Raw genomic sequence first — 23,761 nt, forward strand, 5'->3', positions numbered from 1 at the left:
GTGCGCGCTAGTCACACGAAACGCGTTGGAGAGAATAAAAAAAATACGACACAAGAAGTTCGCATACGTGCTGCTCACTGTCTCACTGGCTTAACTATTAAAATATTTAAAATTCTTTATTACGTTAAAAATAGTAGCACCTTTCCGGTGATAATTTCATGCCTGTTTCCTAGACGTAGAACTGCGTGCCATGTAGTTCCCATGCGCAGATCCGTAGACGTGTTCACAAGTGACACACAATTAGTAAACCGATATTTACTAAATGGCCCCAATATCTATATACAAATTAGTTCTCCTGACCTGTAGTATTAGTTAGGAGAATTTGTTAAAAGATCGAAGCAATTTCCTTTTGGGGATCATTTTATTAATTCTCATAAGCATTTCTATTTATTGTGAAGTATTGATATATCGAGAAGAAATTTGATGTTGGTCACTCTTTGGACTTAACGTCATAACCTGATAATAATTAGTAGTAGAACCCACGTAAGGATTAGTTGATTGTGAAATTATGCTAAGTGCGCGCGAACCGTTGCAGAACATATTAAACAAAACTGAAACTTGCGACAAACTCATATAGCCGTCGCATGCCATTTGCCGGTTGACTTTTTTTATTGTTTAAGCATGCAAAAAAAAAAAAAAAATGAAAAATTCCAACGAACAAATGCGACGGTTATACGCGTATGTTGCAATTCAATCCTTTTATGAGTCTATATGAGTCATGAGTCATGAGTCTATGAGTCAAGGTGATTTTTACACAAAGTAGGTTATTATCTATTAAACCACGGTTCACTTTAATACAAGTTAGCTAAAGCACTCTACTTTGCTTACGATTAGTTCTACCCTGGTTTGTTTGCGGTTAGTTGCATTCCAGTTTGCTTGCTGTTAGTTCCGCTCTGGTTTGCTTGTGGTTAGTTTTACTCCGGTTTACTTTGGTAAGTGCCACTCTGGTTTGCTTGCGGTTAGCTTTTATTCGTTAGTTAGGGCAGTATTCAGTTTTTCAAAACCCTAATTTAAGATTTGACTCATCGACTCATTAATTCATGTCTCATGACTCACTGACTCATAAAACTTTACTCTCACATACCGTAATGATTCGATTTAGCGCCCGGGGCGATTATTTACTTTTGGCACCTTAAGGGAGGGCGCTTATTCGAGACAGGGCGCTTATTCGGGACAGGGCGCTTATTTAATTTTTTTGAGAAACAACCAAATGTTCAAAAGAAAACCTTAATAAATATTAAAATAACTAACAATAACAGAAACTGTAACAGTAGCAAATTGACGAATGTTCAGTTACTTTTAAAAGAATTGTTCATTTAAGCAGTAAATATACACATGTACGGTACGTTGAATGTTCATGAGTTTATCTATTCGACATCGATGACCTCACTCACTTCAGTAGGGACAGTTATCCACAATAGGGGCGCTTATTAGAATAGGGGCGCTTATAAGAATGGGGGTGCTTATTAAAATGGGGGCGCTTATTAGAATAGGGGCGCTTATTGACAAAAACACATTCGAGGGGGGCGCTTATTCTGAAGGGGGCGCTTATTGGAAGGAGGGCGCTAAATCGAATTATTACGGTAACTGGGATGCTATTTCATGTGTTAAATCTAAACGGGTGTTCCTTGCGAGCGTTCGGGGGCATGTCATTTGACGAGTGAATTGCTTTTACGCCCGTGGATTCCCGGTAGACTACGGGTAAATTCCTTCATTGAATGTCTCGAGGATCTGGCTGGTAGTTATTTCTCCTACAGTTTCGCATATTTTAGGAATCTGTGCAGTTTAAAAAACTGTTATTTTATACACGGTTTATAAAAATCACATTGATTTGTATATCAGTTTATTTTTATTTCAAGGCCGATAACAATTTAAATTTGACATTTGTAACTCTATCAAGAGGTCCTTTCTGTTAGAAAAAAGGAATGCCACAGAGTCGTGTTATTGTTATTGTAACGTACGAATGAATTAGTCGGGACAACTCGAAGTAAACCGAGAAGGAAAATTGGTTTATTTCTTGTCGCCCCGACTAACCTCCCCTGGTCTCCGAGGATAATGATCTCAGTTGCCAATCAGTATAGAGCGGTTTTCACTTGAGTGTCGAAAGTAAATTGCGTTTGCTTTGGTTTTGCATTACTACGCTCAGACAGTGATTGGCTTAAAAATCTCGCGCCACTTTATCAGCCAATCAGAACTTAAACCAAAACCAATCGTGACTCGCTCGCGCACGTTTTCCCGCGCTTCGTGCCAGCTACATGTATTTGCTTCGAGTTTTGATTGGTTTAATTTATTGTCTGTGTCCTTTGTGATTGGCCGGAGTAATTACTTTGGTTTTGGTTTTACGACACTCAATTGAAAACTGCTCTATGAAAATACTCAATAATTCTCGTTACAAAATTATATACATTTCTTTTCATGCACGTTTTGAGAATTTGGTTGCGCGTCAAGACAATTTTCCCTTGAATGAGCAACTGTTTACGAGAAACACAAATACAGATAGTTTGAAATGAGTATTTGATTTTATAACACTGAAAGGCCTTTTGCACTAAATAATAAAATGTTTAAGAAATGTTTGAAAAAAACACAACTTTGATTTAACAACAAGGACCTGCACGTTCATTAATTCGGACTGCGAAAACTTGAGGAAAAATTCTACTTAATTTCTGACACCACAAAGTTTTAATAATGTTATAGAAAAATGAGAAAAAATAGAAAAAAAAAATCGGTTCTTTTTATTTAACAACACTGACAAGAACCTGCAAATTGAAACTGTCTAAATACTTGTATATAAACAAGGCTAGCTAGACTTCTATCACCAAATATTTAAATGGTATGGAAAAACTTGGAAAAACCTGCAAGTTGCAAATAATCAGGTTTGAAAATATATACTACTCATTAACCGAGAGTGAGGTCATTACAGGGGAATCTCCGACCGAGGCCTTGATGTATTGACCGAGCGACAGCGAGGTCAATACATCAAGGTCGAGGTCTGAGATTCCCCTGTAATGACCGAACGGACGAGGTTAATAAGTTATTTATTATATGGCCTTTAAGCACTATTCAAAAAGAGAGTATAATCAAGGGAAAAATCACTGGAGGTAAAACTCGCTCTCCCTCTCTGTGGCTCTCTTCGTCGCTCATACTAAAGAATATCGGTATGCTTATATTTTTCTTTCAGTTATTGAAAAGATAATTATATTTTGTCGGCATTTTTTGTTGTTTTTGCCCCCTCGCTAGTAGCTTTTACTCACAACTCAAAAAACCGTCGAGGCGAGAAAAATTTTCATAATGCCCGGTCATTACAAGAAAATAATGCCCGCTCAGCAGCCAATCAGAGCGCGCGTACTATTGTAGCCATATAATAAATAAATGTTGAAGTACACGAGACTTGAATGTATGCCACGAGCACTGTTTAACTGGTCAACAATGTCACTGCAAACACAGCTTCTATCATGTTGTAAAACGTTTTTAAATCGGAATAATCAGTGAATTCCAAGTTGTAGACACGTTGGCCTGTGATGACGGAAGCGACTTGTCCCAGGTTCCCACTTTGATGTGCTCCAACTCTTCGCTTGCGCCAAGCGTACTTCAGGGCACTGGAGACGAGTCTTCCTGGCTGGACCATGCGGAGGTCTGAAAAGAAAGAGTTTCATAAGAGATTTTTTTTCGATAATGACTTTATCGACATACAAGCAAAGTCAAGGATTCTTTATTGCAGACCCGATTACAATAGCCGGGCTGGCTCTGTTTGCCAAGATGCCTCCAGCCCGATGTTACATGATCTGGGCTTGCCAGGGATGGACAAGATTTTGCCGCGGTGAACGACGGTTTCAATTCTGGCGCGAAGTGGCAATTGAGCAATTTGGTGCTTTATTTGCAGTTTCAGGAAGCTTCATCACGGCCTATTAGTAAGTACTCATTTATGTGCTGAATAGTTTAATAATAGCTTAATAAGAATAATTTGGTTTACTCATTACCTTTGAGGGCGATTATCTTTTTCGTTTTTCCGTTCTCATTCGTTTCTCCTTCGTCGCCCTTTGACCTTAACTCGAGTTCGTTAGCATGTTCCACGAAAACAAGTTCTCCAAAATGCGGATTTTTGTTCCCTGGAATTGAAATAAGCACCATAAGACAACTGTCGTCTATCATTCATTCATGAAGCCTTGAAGTGTGGGAGGGGACAGGGGGGCGAAACCCGGGAGAAAAGGGAAGGGAAGCAGGAGAAGGGAGGGCGGAAAGCGGGATTCCTAAGGTGGCGGGAACCGGGAGAAAACGAGTAGAATTTCTCAACATTTCGTTATATTTCGCAATAGTCATGGGACAGAAGTGGGAACCACCACAGAAAGGGGCGGGAAGCGGGAGTAAAAGGTATGGGAGGTGGGAGTAAAAGGTATGGGAGGCGGGAGTAAAAGGTACAGGAAGCGGGAGTAAAAGGTATGGGAGGCGGGAGCAAAAGGTACCGGAAGCGGGAGTAAAAGGTACGGGAGGCGGGAGTAAAAGCTACGGGAAGCGGGAGTAAAAGGTACGGGAGGCGGGAGTAAAAGCTACGGGAGGCGGGAGGTTTAGACCCCCCTGTCCCCACCCACTGAAGTTAGAAACCTAAAGCAAAGGTCAATAACACGCACTCTGCAATTATTTATAATGGTATAAGTTGGACTGAATGGAGTCCAATTCGGTCTGTAATCATAGAAGTGATTAAAAGAATCGGACGACCGCGTAGCTTTGTGCTACATAGGCATGATGGGCACAAGGAAAGATTAGTTACTATGGCAACATCATAACCTGTTAAAAACACAATGGTAACCAATGTTGTCAAGACATTTTTATCAAAACTTGTTTATCAAGGATCGGGGATTTGTTTGATACCATTATTGTAGCAGCAAATGATAAAGATTTGTACTACTGATCCATCAAATAAAGTATAAGAGCTGGAAAGTGCTGGAAACCGTTTTCAGCTTCCTTATAAAAATATATCTAAACTCAGAATAAAATTCAGTGTGTCTTAAGAAAATTCCTAAAAAAAAAAATGATTGGTACTTAGTAAAAGTCATTAACAAATACGGTCTCAGGCATTTTTATCATTGTTCCAAATTACCTTTCTTTGAGTGAAGGAACACATCTACTCCGCTGCAAAGCTTTTCTACGGCTCGTCTTTGAAGGAACGTTCTTGTAGGTTTGGGGAATTCCGGGAACAGCATCCGGTAGTTGAATGCGAGTGCTGTTGCTAGGATACTGCCTGTCACGTGAGCATAAGGTAACTCGCTCAATGAGTAATGGTCCCCAGGACAAACGAGCACTGTTGTACCGCCATCTACCAACTGGCCCCATACTTCCTCAACACTATCTGATGAGCGAAGCCTGGGCGAGAAGCGAGCGTTTTGGCTTTTCAGGAAGGTGAGAGGACCTCGATAGCGAACCTAACAGTGGAAGGATATAAGTAAAATAATGAACGTATAATTTTCTGTTGGTAAGAAGTTTCGTTTTAGTGGTCGAGTTTAATGATTTTGCAACGCTGGTGACTGCGTAATCTTTCAAGTAATTTTGTTTTTTTGTAAAATATTGCCACTGGCCCAGAAGATTTTTTAGATTTTCCTTAGTTATATAAGAGTAAATAATAAAATAAATACACCTTATTCGATGGTTTAACATATAATACGCGCGGATATTTTGCGGGTTGCGTAGTATTTCTCCGAGCCCCGTAGGGGCGAGGAAAAATACGAGCAATGAGCAAAATGTCCGCTCGTATTATATGTTAAACCATCGAATAAGGGATTTATTATTCCACTATTTCTTCCACTAAATTTGGGTCCGTATTCCGTAAGTTTGTCGGTCCGTATTTTTGCCCTGCTCTACAGTGTAATAACGTGGCATATTTTGTGCGTTCTTTTGCCCTAATATGGTAAAATGGCGCAATAGTGGAATAATAAATATAATTATTACAGTGTCAATGTATTTAGCACTGTTGTGCGATTGAGGACACTATGAATAAATAAACAAATATTGTAAATGAAACAGAAACTTGTTAAAAATCCTAAATAGCAAGAGTCTATTGTATCGGGTAGGTTAGTAGTTTCAAGTCAATACAAGCACCCCATACCTCAGGCGGCTGCCACGCTTGGTGTGTTTTATTAGAAACACTTTGGTTCCTTAGAAGAGCCTCTCTGAGAGCCCTCAAATTGTAGGCCGCGAGTCTTTTTTCGTGGCTCCTTTTCTGTAATTCTTCTATCATCCAGTCTTGAGTGTTCTGTTCCCTCAAGTGTTTGTATTCTTCAGCGTCCATCTTAAGGGAATCTACCGCCAGCTTTGTTAAATAATTTTCAAATTGGAGCTAAAAAGGCAACAAAGAAAGGGTTAACTGTGGTTAATGATAAAATGGACTACACTTCAAAAATAGTTCTGTAATTTCTGGATAAAGTAATCTGTCAGTTAATCCAAGTGAGATTTTCTGAATATGATGACAAGTAACCGCTACATCATGATTAAGGAGATAATGTTGCGTCGACTTCCTCTCTTACGCACCTGAACATGTCGACTTTGCAAATTTGCATCCTCCGGCATGGAAGCCAATCTAGTGCTGACAGTCCGTGAGCGCGGATACCAAGGAAATGTGTCAATCATTGCCACAAACTCCACCCTCTGGTTCTGCTCTGTCAACAAGGACGCCATTTCGTACGCAAGTAGCCCTCCGTATGAATATCCGCCCAGAAAGTAAGGCCCATGGCGCTGTACCTTGCTGATCAGTTGAACGTAATGTGCGGCAAGTTCACGTACACTACCCCAGTCTTCGCTCACTGCTGTTGGGTCGGTAAAGCCCAGTGCATAGAAAGATATCAAATCCTTATAAGGGGAAATAAAAAGCACCAATCACACAAAAATGTTATAAAGGAGCACGGATGGCCAAAACTGGACATCATCGACGCATCATTGCAGCAGCCACGCTACTTAGCTGGGATTTCATTAGCCAGTCAGTGTGCCAATGTGATTTTAAACCTTCAGCCCATAATTAAAGAAGAAAGGTAAGTAGAATTATCGTGGAAAGTCTGACCTAGAACCATTTCCCCTTAAAGCTCAAAGAGTGATCAAGATCAATTTTATCCGTATAATGTTGAAACATTAAATCAAGAAAAGGCACGAAAAATAAGATATTGATCAGCCACGCGATTTAAAGAAATTTTCCAAACAATATCTACGAGAAACGTTTAAAGGCCAAAAGGAAGAATTTGTATGTTGGTTAGGGGACTCCAAAAAAATGTTATTTTATCTGTTTGGTATTTACCTGGCCTTGAAATCCCGTAGAAATCGGCACCAAATTCAACGCATAGCGGTGTGACGGATGGACACAAAAGAACTTGATAGCTGAGCCCGCAGGAGTGTGAAGCGGTACAACTTTTACATGATTCCCTGAAGTGATGGCTGACGAAGATGCGTCCGCCACTGGTTTTATTTGTGCAGGTCCATCTTCTTGGCTTTCGGTATTCTGAGCTTGGTTGTTGGATGCTTGTCCGCTAAGCTTGGCTGTGATATCTTTTCCAAGTTTTAGTGGGGTGGTATCCGGCTGCATGAAGTAGAACACCTGAAACAAGGAAAGCGTTGACAGCGGAAAAATATGTATAAAAATCCGCATCAGTTTAAGCTCCGCAGCTCATAACGTGACTGCCGACAAATGTGGTACAAAGTGATTATTGCTAATGTCAACTAAAAAGATGAAATAGAAGAGAAGAGTCCACAAAATAATATGGCACCCGAATTAATGAAGGTACAACTAGTGACGCTGGTATGAAACCCTCGATAAATATTTTATTTCTACAAAAACCAAAGAGTTTGCGACCTAACTCTTGCTGTATTAAACCAAATAAAGCTTCACTCATTTGTGTAACATTTGAGTATTTCTTTATCGTGTTATTGCCAACCCTTTTTCCCTGAAACCGTCTTAGTCCCAAGATCGAAATACCACTTATCACACATGTTCTAAGTATTTGGTGGAATATCAAGACAATACCTTTGTTGAATGGGTTTACTATCACCTTCTGTTTTCTTGACATTTTTGATACTGTAAATGTGAAATAGATAATGAACAACTATGTGTTTTAGTGATTAAGGAACCCACCTCAAACGAAACCTGCAAATTAGCTTCAAGCTGCATTTTCAAGGTCAGGGCCGCGGTTGAGTCGATACCATAGCTGTACAAGCTTTTGTTAAGATCTGTCTCAGAAGACGAAGTCATTCCTGTCCATTCTCTCAGTGAGAAGGTGACGTATTCCATGACAAGCTCATTTTTCTTTTCAAGATCCTTCTCCAGCATAATTCTCTGCACCAGGGACTCGGTTGAAGTAGTCGTGGTCTCAGAAGTATTGATTTCAGCAGTGATGAGGGATAGTCGAGACGTCTTTCTCAGCCCGGTGTTGCTTTTTATGAATCGAGGCCAGTCCACACCACACAGACCGATTTGGAAGCGGCTCGGCTCTTCAGTGAGTACTTTGGTCATATGTTCGACTCCTGTGAAACAAATTGGCCTTAATAATGATATTATGACAAACGATTGACACACGGAGTATCAAAAGCTCGCCTTGTGTGATCCATTATTTTATTTACATTTAATTATTTGACATTTTATGTGCATCAGCGAAGAAACAGCTTACCATCTTTGGCATGAATAAAGCCCAGTCCCGCTATGGTCAGCAGTTTAGCGACAGCACTTTCTCGTTCCAACACTCCAGCTCCACTGATTGGGCCCCAGTTGATTGAAAGTCCAGGGAGACCGAGCACGTTACGGCGGTACTGGGCAAGAGAATCTTGAAAAGCATTGCACCCTGAATATGACGACTGTCCCATGTTACCAAGGATTGAGGCTATGGATGAAAACATTACAAAGAAATCCAGATCCATTTCCAGGCTCATTTGGTGCAGTAAGAAGGAACCTAACAAAAGAAAAAGAATTCGTTTTAACGACCAGGTCACTCATTTTATATTAGGAGCTAAAGCGTATAGTGATTAAAGCAGGCTAAGCCATTATTATGTCTTACCTTTAATCTTAGGACCCATGACATCTGTGAAGCTCTCAAACGTCCAATCTTTGACGAACTCATCTCTTAAAACCATGGCGGAGTGCACAATACCAGCCACACTTGGGAGAGATTGTAGCTGCTCTTTAAAGGACGACATCTGTTCTTGGTTGGAAATGTCAATCTATGATTTACAAAAATATTTACATTTTTTAAATATTTATTTTAGTGCCTGTCAAATATTTGGCCCCTGTCTCCAACATATTAATGTTTGTTAGTCTTTTTAAACCACTCTGCCTGTGTCTCAAGTCACCTTTTCTCTCTTATTTGAAGAATCCAAAATTGTCCAACTTGCGTTTTTGTCTCCTGGGAAACTTCTGCTTTAAAGCTTTGTATCTAACAAAACTTTTTAGCTATGAGAAAGACATACCTGAAACGTGTGGAACTTTGCCCCGGTCCTTTCCTTTATCTCCCTTAGTTCTTGACATTTGGCATCTGAGGGTTTGGAACGACTAATAAGTCCTATGGACTTTGCTCCATTCTCTGCCATCCAACAAGCCACTTCAAATCCAAATCCTCGAACCCCACCAGCTACCAAGTAAGTTCTGTTTTCTTTCAAGCCACACTCATCTAAACCACAGGGAAGAACAGGAATGTCATTAAAATCACTTCCCTCTTCAGATGATGGAAACGAGTGAATTAGAAAGGAAATGCTTGAGGATGCCTTCATTTGATGCTTTGGAGATGTCTGTTTGTCAATGGACGCGTTTGCAGCCTGGATTGACGTTGCGACACCTAACGACACCAGCTGCACTCCTAGAAGCTTCTTCAGTACAGTTTTACCTTCCAACAATGCCAGACTGTCTAAACTGAGCTTCTCGAAAACCAGCGGAGAACGCAGAATGTCTGTTATGTACTCTCTCTCATATCTGACATGTGTTTTTGCGGGGAAAACAACGTCACCGTCAAACTCGGAACTCAAGATAATGACTCGACCTCCTCTCTTAAGACACCGACTACTTTTCTGAAGAACATTTGGAGAAGGTGGGTAGAAATATACAACGGCGTCAAAACCGTGCACGAGACCACCCTTGAGACCAGTGGAACTCTCACGCACTACACTTTCTGCACCCAACTCAAGGAGAAGAGTTTTTACAGCTATTTGGCAAGAGTCGGGAATGGTGCAAAATACTCTGTGACCTAATGTCTTTGCAAGAACAACTGCTGCTGGCCCAGGACCACGGTTCGCCTCATGTATCAGCAACTTCTGCTTCCCGTCTCCTAACGCTGCTCTCTGAATTGCGTGAAAAGCTATGGCTAAGCACGCAGGGATGTATGCCGCTTGTTCCTTTGTCAAGCTGGTTGGTTTTATGAACACGTTATTGACTTGGATATGAAGGGAAGGGGAAACACGTCCAGAGGCAATGACACCACACACCTCATCTCCAATCTGCAACCGTGTGTTCTCGCAGTCTCCTGGTAGATCAGTCACCTTTCCAACGACGAAGACACAGCCTTCTGGTTTGGCTACATCAATCAGTGATTCAGAGGGAGTCCAGCAATATAGCAGATCTATTGTGAGCTCAGAGTGGGATGGCTTCGAAAGACTCTTCTCGCGCAGGCAGAGGGTTCTTGACGATGGGATAGATGATAGGTAAAAAGAACTCCTTTCCTCGATTTGAAATCTGTTGGTTTTTGGTTGCTCTGGGGAAATGTTTAATCTGACAATGCGATTTATGAAACGTTTCCCATCTCGAAATGCCACCTCGTCTTCAATGCTGTCACTCAGAACCTCCTCAATCAAGGAATCTACCTCGTGCATATCCATTTTGTTGTTAAGGTCAACAGCTGTAACCTTGAAATTGGATTCTTCGAGGTTTGCTGTTCGTCGAAGACCCCAGACTGTAGAACTCCACGGGATGGTACTAGTCTTGAGAGACTTGCTACAGGCGTTCAACAGCTGTGTACGTTCTGTAATGAGAAACAATCGAGCATCGAACCACTCCTTGTTTATCATCAGCTTGAGTAAGAAGACAGAACTGTTAAAGGCTAGGCGTTGAGCTTGATCAATCACATCGAAGCTGTCTGGTAAACGACTCGTTTCGACAGGCCACATGTTGATGACTCTGAGATTGGAAGAATAGTCAGGTGGTATGTCCGAAAATGCTGCGTTGATTGCTTCCTCTGCTTTGGTGTTGAGACATCCAGCATTTGGTGGATCAACTGTAATGACATTGACTTTAGCCCCCTGAAGCCTTGTGACTAGGGCGTCTGAGAAGTCAGAAGAGTCTTTAAGCACCAGGCAAGTCAAATTTGTTTCGGTTACCCTCTGTTCTTGTAACTCGTCTTCCATCCACTGGACTTCATAGGCAAGGCCATCAAAAACAAGGCGACGTGGCGTGCTGGTCAACTCTGCGACGCGAAACTCATTCATGGTTAGTAAAACTTTTCCAGATGGGCTCATGAGGGTAACATCAAAAAGTCCAAACTCAGTCGCATCCGCAGTGACGTGGCAATACAATTGGTTGGTAGAGAGAACGTCATTTAGAGTAATGGTCTTGAAACCCACTGGCACAACAGACATATCCTCAGTTACTGTGTTTCCAAGGGGAACAAAGCAGGATTGAAGGCAGGTGTCTAAAATGGAAGGATGAATCACATAATCACCAGCTTCATTTTGAATGGACGGTGATCCACTGATGTCAACTAAGCAAACTCCCTCATTGTCGCACTGCCATATTTGCCTGATGATCCAGAAATTAGGCCCATAGTTGAACCCATACTTCTTCGTTATTTCTTTGAACCGTTCCATCGGCATTTGCGTCATGTTTGTGATGAGTTCGTTTACAGGTGGCCCAGGTTTATTGGAAGCTGTGAATATAACCAAAAATTTCTTTGTTTTCAGTTCAATAGATGATTCGTTTCAGAAAGGAAGGTACTTCAAACTAGAAATAAACAAAGGCAAAAAGAAAATACAACGACAACATTGTCAACAAAACTTTCAATTAAAATAAGATAATATTACCTTCGACCTGCAAGTTTTCTTGTTGATGTAGTAGATCGAGAGAGATTTTCCCGCTACTCAGGTTAATTTCCGAATGGTCATCCTGCACACTTGTAATGTGGAATTGAGCCTTGTCACTGCTGTCCATCTTCAAAAGTCGCAGTCGTAGCGACCGAACCTGAAATGGGAAGGATGGAACATTTATAAAAAAATGAGCGTTATAAGTAGTCCATTTTTTTAAAGAGGTATTTTAATTGGACTTGCTACATCTAGTTATTGTACTGAATTATATTTACCTGTGTTTCAGGCAGTGTGAGAAGACTTGAGAGCTTCACATCACTTAATTCTAAGCCAGCGACGTTTGCGAATGTATCATATACCATAGCAAAAGCCATTTCCAGGTAAGCCGATCCTGGCATCACAGCACCTCCCTGAATAAGAGCGTGGTCCTTCAGAGTTGGAAAGTGGTGGAGGTCAATTTCAGTCTCCCAGCAATGCAGGCCTGAATACAGGTCGGTCATTTTCACCTGTCCTAGAAATGGATGCGTTTGTTTCTTTGTGGTTTTCTCAGTACCATGAGGAGAAATTATGGTTTCGGGTGGACGTTCCCGATACCAAAAGCTGTTCTCCTGCCATGGATAGTTGAGCGAACGGACAAACTTGGCTGATGGATTCCTCTGCACACACGTCCAATCTATGGGAAATCCAAGTGTGTACAGTTTACATACTGTGTTCTGAAGAAAGCACTTGTGCTGGTCATTGACAGGTACTCTTTTGCGAGGAAGAGTTGCTACGACAACTGGCAATTCGTGGTCTTTGAGATTGTCTTGAAGTGCAATCTGTTTCACGTAGTGGGCTAGAATTGGCTGCGTACTTATCTCAACAATCTGCTTGTAACCATCTTTTAATAGATGCTTCACAGCCGGATAGAATTGCACTGGACAACGGATATTTCGCCACCAGTAATCGCCGTTAAACTGCTGACCAGGGAGAACTTCGCCCTCGACGGAAGAATACATAGGAATTTTGGACAGTTGTGGGTTAAGCTTGATGCGTTTCATAGCTGCTTGAAAAGGCTTCTTGATGGGTTCCATGTGTGTGCTGTGAAATGCGCGTTTTGTTCCAAGGACGCGCCAGAAAGTATCTCTTGCGTGCACTGTTAGATGTTGACCCAGGGCTTCGATTGATTGGGAATCACCTGATACTGTCACACTCTTCTCGTCATTAACTGCGGCGATGTCAACTGTGGCACTTAACTTCAGGTTTAGCAGCAAAGCCCTGGCCTTTTCTTCAGACATACCCAGAGCCGCCATACCACCGTTAGTAGGGCACTTCTCTTGCAGAGTGGAGCGAGCTAGCAGCAGCTGAACTGCTTCCTTTACCGTTATTACCCCAGCAACACAGGCAGCTGCAAACTCTCCTAGACTGTGACCAATGACAGCGCAAGGATGGATTTTTTAGGACATCAGCAGCTGAGCAGTCGCGTACTGGACAGCAAAAGTCGCGGGCTGAGCGAAGAAATTCTCAGCGATTCTTGAAGCTTCTTCTGGTGCCATCAGCTCGTCTATGAGCGACCATGTCATACCCAGATCTTTAAGTAAGTTGTTCACCGTCAAAACAGCTTCTCTGAAAACAGCTTCACATTCAATTAACTGTCTTCCCATGGCATACCATTGAGAGCCCTGACCACCAAACATGAAAACGACCTTTCCAGCATTGGAAGTCACTTGGGCATAAGAAACCAACTTATCCCATCCCACCGACTCATAAGCGTAGTCTTCCAAAGACTTGGCTGCTTCCGTAGTGGATCCAAAGGCAAGTGCCAACCGGTGTGGGAGTTGGCTGCGGCGTTCATTCAAAGAGTAGCATAAGTTTTCAACAAACGGCTTATCCATACCTTCAATGTTATCTCGAATCCATTCAGAGTAGAGTCCTGCCATTTTATGTAGAGCTTCTTTTGAACGCGCGGACAGTGTGAGAACATTATTAAGACGTTCAACGTTTTCTTCCTCTACAGTTTGTATGGACGTAGCTTCACGAAGGATGAGGTGTACGTTTGACCCACCATCACCAAAAGAGTTCAAGGCTGCTATTCGCAGTTTTCCTTTCGCTTTAATCCAGGGCTCACTGGTTTGTTGCACAACAAGCTGTTTCTCTTCCAGCTTTAGTTTGGGATTCAGCACATTTTTGTTAACAGTTGGTACGTATTTTTTCTCTTTGATCATCAGGGCGACCTTGATTAGCCCAGCAAGGCCGGAAGTGGATTCAGTGTGATTGAGGTTTGACTTAACGGAACCAATCCTTAACTTTTGTGTGGTTTGTCTGGTGTATGTATCGGCTATCGATGTGACCTCCACCACATCTCCAATTGCAGTACCAGTGCCATGCGCTTCAAAGTAATCCACATCTTCCGGATTCACTCCTGATTCTTCAAGAACTAATCTGGAAAGTTCAGCTTGCATCTTTGCACTCGGGGCCGTTATTGGTACAGCATTTTGTCCATCGCTGTTCATTCCACAGGCAATAATGTCGCAATATGAGTCATCTTTGTCACTAAAAGCTGCATTTGATTGTTTCAAAACAACTGCTGCAAAACCTTCCCCACGTCCATAGCCATCTCCAGAAGAATCAAAACTCTTGCATCATCCATCAGGCGCCAGGAGTCCACCTATGCTGGATACCATTTGCATAGCAGGATTAAGGACAATGTTAGGTGCGCAAACGATGGCTATCTCGCAATCCTCATTGTGCAGGTTATCACAAGCTATTTTGAGTGCAGTTATAGATGAAGAGCATGCTGTATCAACGGCCAGGCTTGGTCCCGTGAGGTTAAGACAGAAGGACACTCTGTTGGCGATAATCGACATTGAGCCTCCTGTTGAGGAAAACTGGTCGATATTGGGGTAATTGGATTTGTCTGCTACAAGTGCTCCATAATCCAGATTCATCACGCCGACAAAGACCCCTGTTCTACACTTTTGGAGATCTTCAAGCCGCATTCCGGCATCTTCAATGGCTTCATACACCACTTGTAGCAGAATTCTTTGCTGAGGATCCATTCCACGAGCTTCCTGATTGGAAATGCCGAAAAAATTGTTGTCAAAATGCGTTATTTCTTCCAAGTAGGAGCCATTCACAGCAGAAAGACGTCCACTTACAAAGCGCCTGGGATGATATAGTTCAAAGAAAGTTTTATGCTGCTCAGGTCTGTTATTGGGGAAGACGCCATTTGAACTTTTTCCTTGCTCAAGGAAGTGCCAAAACTGATCCTTACTGCTGGCTCCAGGAAATCTGCAGCTAATACCAACGATGGAAATTCCAGGGCGTTTAGGCTGTGGTTGTCGTACGTCGCCATCTCGTACTTGTAAAGATATTTCGTTGTTGCGTGTCCTGTTGGTAGCTGGAATTTGCACATCGTTGCGAGGGTCACAAGTGTTGATGAACTCGAGAAACAATACAATTATTGGCGGAAAAATAACGAGAGCGTGGACCAGTCCTAGAATAAGGACTAAAGGGAGAAGTCGATGGAAAATCTCTGTTAGACATGGATAAATAAACCCCAGTGAAACTGATCCACATATTGTTATTAACGTTGCAGTTAGGACAGACCATCCAACAGAGCGTAGGGCCTCCATCATGCGAAATCGGATTGTTTGCTTTGCTGAAAATACGAATGAATAGGCAACCTGAATGGTGAAATTCAAGGATAAGACAATCGTCAGAAAGAGGGAGAGAAAGGAGATGTGATTCAGACGAATCTCCCACGCACCCATTATAGCCATCGCCTCCAATAACAGAAATCCAAATGTTAAAGCCACGAAAATACTAATTACAAAACTTGAGGTTGAGAACAGAGAGTAGATAAACACTACTATTGTGGCAGTTATGAAAACTGTAAAGGCTATTTCCTGTTCCAACAGATAGAGGTCATCAAGAGTAAAAAAAGTATCAGAGACTGGTACGGCTTTCAGGGAAGACAGTTTAATCAAGGCTTTTCTCAGGTTGTGTAGTGATCTTCTGTCTTCTCGAAATTGGTTGAGTTGTTTCATTTTCAGATGAATTCTAGATGCTAAAATCTTAACTCGGGCTTTCATATCTTCAAAACGTAAGTCTTGTTGAAACCGGACGTTATGGGATTGGTCAAGGAATCGTTCTAAACACGGGTAGAATTCAGAGTCCGAGCAGCTCTTGTTTTGATTTCGTTTCCACTGGCGAAAGGCTGTCATCCAACAAAATAACTCTCCGTCACGGTAGGAGGCCTCTTGCAGTTTTATACAAATATCTGCTATTTGATTTTGTATAGTCTCTTTTGAATAGTCAATGTTTTCGGAGAAAACAATGCTCGTATCAATTTCATCGCCAAAGAACTTTTTCTGTGCTTCGTTGAACTGCTTGAAGTTGTGATCTTGGTAAAGTGATTCGATGGTGTTCGTTCGCTGATCAGTTTTCAAGGCAGACAATACGCACACACTGATGATACCTACAAGGATGAAAAGTGAGATTATTTTACCACCAAGTGACGTTATTAGTCCTGCAACGCTTTTCAACATGTGTCGCAGTTTAGATTTGCGGCATTGTAGAGTTAGTTGGTCGACACTTTCAAATTCAGTAATTGATGATCTTCTTCTGTTGGATCGCGTACATGGAGTGTATAATTTCTTCAATCTTCTTTCAAAATACATCAATAAAATGACTGTTACTACAGATGATGCAGTCGACACTATTGCGTACGTTAGAAGTGTCGCCAAGAAAAAATCTGAAGTCTCATCAAAGGAAGATGCCACTGGGATTCCAGAAAGAATTGTTCCACATAACGCCGAGAATGCAGCGATGAAGCCTGCTTTCGTGACACAACTGGCGACTCGATGTTCCAGTGATGGCACTTTCTTTTGACGCTCCCATTCTACCAGGAAAAGTACAACGTCTGAGGTTGCTTTTCCCAACAACAAGAAGGGAATGAACAAAGTAGTTGGGGAAAACGAAATGTTGGCCATTGAGATAATACCTGCAGAACACGTCATTGGCAACAGAATAGATGAAATCATCAGTAAGACTGTTGTTAGGCAACTGAGATTATTAGAAGAAAGGTAAAAGACAATGAAGATGAGAACAGTCATTGCCAAAGGTGAAAAATAAAGTGGCCATAGCTCTGGTTTCAAGACGTTTTCTAAAGCATCATTTGTTGCTTTTCCAGTCTTGAAGTAGAGTTTTGCGCACTTTAAGCGATGACCTAAAGACAAGAGGAGACTCTCAAACGATGTTTCAAAGTTGAGAACTGCCTGATCTTCTTCTTTAATGGTTGTTGTTTTTATGAAGTAGATAACTCGAAGAGCGTCGGCCTGAGCAGTCAGTGAATCTGTATTGCGTTGAACTTGAAAATTACTCAGCATTCGCTTAAAGGAAGAATTGAATGTTTGACCAGATGAGAGAACAACATTAGGGTTGAGAAACTCGCGAACCAAAATGGAAGAAAGGTTGCTCAAATTTTCAAATTGAGTGCCAGCTAATTCGAGAGGACTGCTGGTGATGCAGTCATGTTGTTCAAGTTTTTGTTGGATGTTTGGAAGCAACTGCTTAAAGCATACTTTACTGTAACCAGTAATGTTCACTATGGTCTGATGCACGAAAATGGCGTCTTTCAAACAATCGTCAGTTAGGATGTTTTGACCATATCTAGGGATCATGATGATCTGCTCCTGGCGCGCCTCAAGAAGAGGAAAGTATTGTGCTGCATGATGCAAGTCTTTCCTGGATTGGCTGTCCGCTGCGGTGAAACGTTCAACGGAAGGCTGCTCGGCACGTAGGCGAACAAATCCCAGACAGCTTACAGTAACAACTATAAGCGATACCAGTAGGACAATCGATGGTTTGCGGGCAAGAAAGAATCCCAGTCTCTCGAAGGCTCTCTCGTAGGAAGTAAGAATGCCATAAGATAGATATCTTCGTAGTCTACAGATTCTCCCGCATCCAAGCCGACGCTTTTTACGGTTGACGTGAATCTCATAAGACCTAGACATGAGAATGTCAATAAAAAAAGAGATTTTACTGCGTAGCACTCAAGTTAAATGATGAAATAGTAAATGGTGTATTTGAAGTGCCTTAGAATACTGTAAAACCAGTCAGACGTTTATCACGGGATAAACCCTTAATTAGGGCTTTTTGATGTCTTTAGATGTGAGAATTCAATTTGGACAAACGATTGCGTCAAACTATTGGACTAGGAGCACGTGAGATAGATTGTTCCACTAAATATTTACTAGGTAATGAACGTTTATTTGTTTGTCTCACGATAGAATCGCTTTGAGATGTTGATCGCGACGTTTCGACTGCAATACTGCTAGTCTTCATCAGGCGATGAGGTCGATTGTTTACGCGTCGCTATTCATGCACGTTGGTTCGCTGTGATTGGTGCATTTCGATTCTCATTATTATTTCGACTAACAGATGGTGTTCCCTCATAGGTCCGCTTTGTAGTTGAACGGCTGTTATGCTTTCTGATCGTAGGTATCCATGCTTCAGGAATTTCAATTCCGCTATCTCTATTGATGTTATTAGTATCGGTGAGGGTCACGATCGATAAACTTGACTTGATTCCATAAAGGAATATGCCCGTTTCGTTTGCGTGCTCCGAAACTGCGGAGTTTTGTGTATGAGCAAGCCTTATGTCTCTGTCGTGTTCTTTTATCCTGTCTTGCATCGCTCTCCCTGTTTCCCCTATATATACTTTGCCGCATTCACATGGAATTTTGTATACAACACCTTCTTGTTTGCCTGGTTCTAGGGCGTCTTTCGGTCGTACTAAGTAAGACCGAAGAGTTGTGTCAGATTTAAAGACGGTGCGAACGCCTTGTTCTTGTAGGCAGCGGCGAAGAACCTCTGATACACCTTTAATATAGGGTAAAACCGCAGTAGATTTAAATTCCTGCGTGGGTTCGTTGTTGGCTGTTGGTCTTGTGGTCTTAGTAAGTTTTCGTATGAACGAAAACGGATAACCGTTAGAAACAAGTACCAACGATAAATGTTTCTTTTCTTGAGAGATAACTGATGGTTTTGTTATGAGGTGTTTGGCTCGGTCATATAGACACATATAGACACAGACACAATACCACGCTTCACTGACTGAGGATGGTGTGAGTCATAGGCTAAGTACTGATCAGTGTGTGTGGGCTTTCTATATACACTGGTAGTAAGAAGGCCGTTTGAGTCCCTTATAACTGACGTGTCGAGAAAGGGAATGCTGTTATCTTTCTCGGTTTCCATGGTAAAACGAATAGTGGGCTGTTGGCTATTAGGATGTTGTAAAAAGCCGTCGACTTGGTCTTGATCTAATATAGTAAACGTGTCGTCTACATATCGTTTCCAGATCTTAGGTTTGTAGATCGCACTTGCTATCGCACGCTCCTCAAAATCTTCCATGAAGATGTTGGCTATAACCGCAGAGACAGGGCTCCCCATAGCGGCTCCGTCCTTTTGTTCGTAAATTGATCCATTGTATTGGAAATACGTGGATCGTAAAACAAAGTTTAAAAGGTCGGCAATTTGTGTAGGTGTTAGGTTTGTGCGGTCAGCAAGACCGGGATCGTTTTCTAGTTTGCGAAGTGCGGCCTTTACGTCGTCTTCGATTGGCACGTTCGTAAATAAAGATTCTACGTCAAATGATACCATGATTTCCTTTTCTTGTATTATTTCATGGTTGATGGTATTCACGAAATGAGTAGAGTTGGTAACTGCATACTCTGATTTGCCTGTCAGTGGGGACAGGATGTCAGCTAAATGAGCCGACAAGTCATAAGCAAAGGTGTTTATACACGATACAATAGGTCTCAATGGTATATTTGATTTGTGTATCTTAGGCTGACCGTAGATCCTAGGCGGCTGTTTGTGCTTGGGCCTGATCTTGTTGTAGATAGTAACTCTTCGGTCTTACTTAGTACGACCGAAAGACGCCCTAGAACCAGGCAAACAAGAAGGTGTTGTATACAAAATTCCATGTGAATGCGGCAAAGTATATATAGGGGAAACAGGGAGAGCGATGCAAGACAGGATAAAAGAACACAACAGAGACATAAGGCTTGCTCATACACAAAACTCCGCAGTTTCGGAGCACGTAAACGAAACGGGGCATATTCCTTTATGGAATCAAGTCAAGTTTATTGATCGTGACCCTCACCGATACACACGAAGGGTCAAAGAGGCTATCCAAATAAGACTTCATTCTAATAACAGGGTCGTAACCAGGTATATTTTTTCATCGCTGATCCCAAATTTTAGCTATAAATTTTGATTCCTGATCCCCAAAATGAGGCAACATTTGATCCCTGATTCCAACTCTGATCCCATCTAATTGGCTGATCCGGATCCCATGACTTGTGACCCGGGATCCCGAGGCTTTGATCCCGATCCCGAGGCTTTGATCCCGATCCCGAGGCTGTGATCCCGATCCCAAGGCTGTGATCCCCGATCCCATATACCTGGTTACGAGCCTGTAATAACATCAATAGAGATAGCGGAATTGAAATTCCTGAAGCATGGATACCTACGATCAGAAAGCATAACAGCCGTTCAACTACAAAGCGGACCTATGAGGGAACACCATCTGTTAGTCGGAATAATAATAAGGATCGAAAAGCACCAATCACAGCGAACCAACGTGCATAAATAGCGACGCGTAAACAATCGACCTCATCGCCTGATGAAGACTAGCAGTATTGCAGTCGAAACGTCGCGATCAACATCTCAAAGCGATTCTATCGTGAGACAAACGAATAAACGTTCATTACCTATCTTACACCACGATGAACAATATTCACATCTTTAATGACATAAATATTTACTCTCTATAAATTATAGTACATCCTTTGAAATGTTTCTGCCATAAAAATGATCTCTGAATACTGGAGGAAGTTGTTGTTCATCCTGTTCCCCTAGAATTCATCGAAAAATATTCACTATAGTCAATTCTCTCTCAATGGACACCTCTTCTTTAGACAGACCCTGCTATAAGACGGACACTGCTATTTTTCATTCATTTTACTGTACCTAAACTCCGGAAATCTCTGTAAGACAGATGGAACCGGTCTCGACAGTGTCGGTTTTTAGAGAGAGTTGACTGTAAATCATGATCGCTTTTCAGTTACTGGTTCTGTAGAGCGTTTGTCCTCTAACTCCATTCTAGGGTGTTTTTATTATATAGCAAAAGAAACATGTTTGTTTGCATTTAAAGTGATTCGCGTATACATTCTGCAGTTTTCGAGGATGCAGATTGAAGGGCATATGGACCATAACAGTTGGTCAATCGCAGACTGTCAGCCTGGATATGGTACGGTTTTACACTTCTCGGTTGCAGTTATTCCCGACAAAGACACCAGCAGCTATCTATCCGTGCGAGTTACGTATAAATGAGATTTTGAAGAATGTAAGTGACATACTTGGTAATAATTAAAGACTGCAACACAATTATAAATCCATTCCTATCCATGGCATGAAGAAGAATGGAACACTAGAATTTGAAAATCCTGACACGAGTATTCCTTGCTAAGAGGGCTCGGTGGGTGAGGTGACTGTATGTTATGCATAAAAAATTTTAACAAAGGGCACTCATGTTTGTATCTTTTTCGAAGTTGCATTTGTTGCCAGGTTGGAAGTCTGGAAGAAAGCAATCTCACATGAAATGCACTGTAGCACAAAATTAAAAAAATGCCGGGGTGTTCGCGGTCACTTTAGTGACTAAACAGAATAACGAAACATTTTTTGGATTCATTTCCTGCAAGTTTTGTTATAGTACAATGCTTTTCTTAAAAGAGAAAATTGTTATTCTTTATTTCTTTCGTTTTATTCAAATGAAATTCACCATGCGTTGAATTCGCTTCAAGGGTTATTATATTATTGAGTAATTTAAGGTTGAGAAACTACAAATCAAGTCACGCAAATCTTTCTAGCTCGCCTTCGACGAAAAAAGTCTTAACACACCAAAAACATCTACAAAAATAAGAGTCAAAAGTTATATTTAAAGATAAGTCTATATTTAAGTATAACGAAAATTTCTAAATCAAGACGCGCCGCATTAAGGCATGAAAGCAAATAAATAGCACTTGAAACATTGGCGTAAATGATTTAAGTTTTGTGACAAGTGAAGTTTTAATTGTCTTCTTTGATACAGTTATCATTCGACTTTCAGTTTTCCCTAGTTGTACATGTCGTTTGGAGCAAAAATGCTTGTTTCAGTGGTACATCATGATACACCTAATTGCAATAAGGTTGTCATAGAAAAAAGGAAGAAATCAAAAGTCAAATAGGAATCAATTAAGCGCATGCATGAAATCTATTCGTACAAATGGCCTCAAAATACAAATAAATCAGTTTATCGTGTTCCATCATAAAAAGTGGACTCAAAGTGTGCAGATAAAAACTCGTGAGTTTTCTGTAAATGCTACCAGTTATGAAACTACGTTAATTAATTCCTATTTACCTCTTTTCTTTTTTCTAGGACAACGTTATTGGAATTAGTACACACAACTATAAAATGAAAGTGGGAAATGACCTGTTAACACATTATTGCGGGAAAATAGGTAATAATTTACATTATTAAAATACTTTAGTATGTATGGCATCCTGTTTCAGTGCCGTTCAATCTTTTAATATTCAGCTGATGCACAGCGATTTCAAAGAATTTTCTGGAACCTGAACTGATCACATTAAATATGATTGAAATGAGACGTATATATTGCACCTCACTCATGGTCTAAACGCATATTCTTCCTCTCTGGCCGTTGGGAAAGACTTTTCTAAAAAAATCAACAATGAAAGATTGAATTTTACACATACCTGTTTAAGTCATTTTCCATTATGTTTAAGTCATTGTCCATTGTCCACCATCTGGTTGGCAGATTGGAAATTGTTTCTACGTTCCTGGTTGCTATTGATATCCAAAATAAGTGAAAGGAAAACCTTTCTTTCGCTAAAGAAATCTAACAAATGGCAACGGTTTTCAGTCGATACGCCGACAGGTAAGAGGCATTCTAAACAGAAAGCGTGGTGAAAGTGTCTTGCAATTGTCTGAAACATTACGATAATGACCTTAGCTTGACGTAGTAAAATAGAAAAGAAATGCTAATGTCTGAATAGTTTGACGTTATATTTTTAGACAAATTGCTTGCAGCATTTTTTTTGTGACGGAGGTTCCGACATAGCAACAGTAACACCTGAACACTTTATTCTTTGTTTCTGTGCTTAAACCGAACAACCTTTCAAACAGAGCACTAATAAACTCGTCAGCAACGTTGATCATCATAACTATCGTTGATCAGTTCGGCCGAAAAAATAGGCAACGCCTACACGGTTCAGCGAAAAGCACGTCGACGGAAAAACATGGCAGGGGAACGCACGTCAACGGAAAACACGGCGGTAGTGAAGCAATGCAGTGGAAAATCACAACAACAGCGGATCGTAAAATAATAATGGCTTGACACGATAATAATCAGTAATAAAAAGCCATTAGGCTAATTTGTTTCTGTTTGGGCGTAAACTGCATTACTGCTTAATGCATCATGGCCGTTGAATTGGTGCATGCTATTTGAATAATGAGTGTTTTATGCGCGTGGAATCCTTGTAAAGGTCTCGGGGATTTGGCTGGCAGGTATTTCACATGTAGCTTTAGCATTTTGCAACGAATCTTTGCAATAAAAAAAAAAAACAGCATAACATCTCTGATATTGTTATTCTTTGCGCGCTTTATAGAAAGCGCCTTGATTTGCAT

At 41.2% G+C, this 23,761-nt stretch overlaps 1 pseudogene across 1 annotated transcript; it reads right to left on the minus strand.

Moving 5' to 3' along the window:
• Positions 1–1,836: 1,836 nt before the first annotated feature.
• On the minus strand, positions 1,837–23,084 carry LOC144658454 (mycolipanoate synthase-like; annotated as a pseudogene). The gene is made up of 13 exons (XR_013571721.1): positions 22,831–23,084; positions 12,303–18,015; positions 12,028–12,184; positions 9,433–11,873; positions 9,024–9,186; positions 8,640–8,918; positions 8,108–8,496; positions 7,277–7,573; positions 6,520–6,837; positions 6,098–6,328; positions 5,096–5,417; positions 3,978–4,106; positions 1,837–3,633 (listed from the first exon to the last, which is right to left on the minus strand). The product of XR_013571721.1 is annotated as a mycolipanoate synthase-like (transcript).
• Between the last annotated feature and the right edge of the window lie 677 nt (positions 23,085–23,761).

The sequence above is a fragment of the Oculina patagonica genome, chromosome 6 (genome assembly GCF_052425735.1).
Source record: "Oculina patagonica isolate OP01 chromosome 6, crgOcupat, whole genome shotgun sequence".
Classification (NCBI taxonomy): Eukaryota; Metazoa; Cnidaria; class Anthozoa; order Scleractinia; family Oculinidae; genus Oculina; species Oculina patagonica.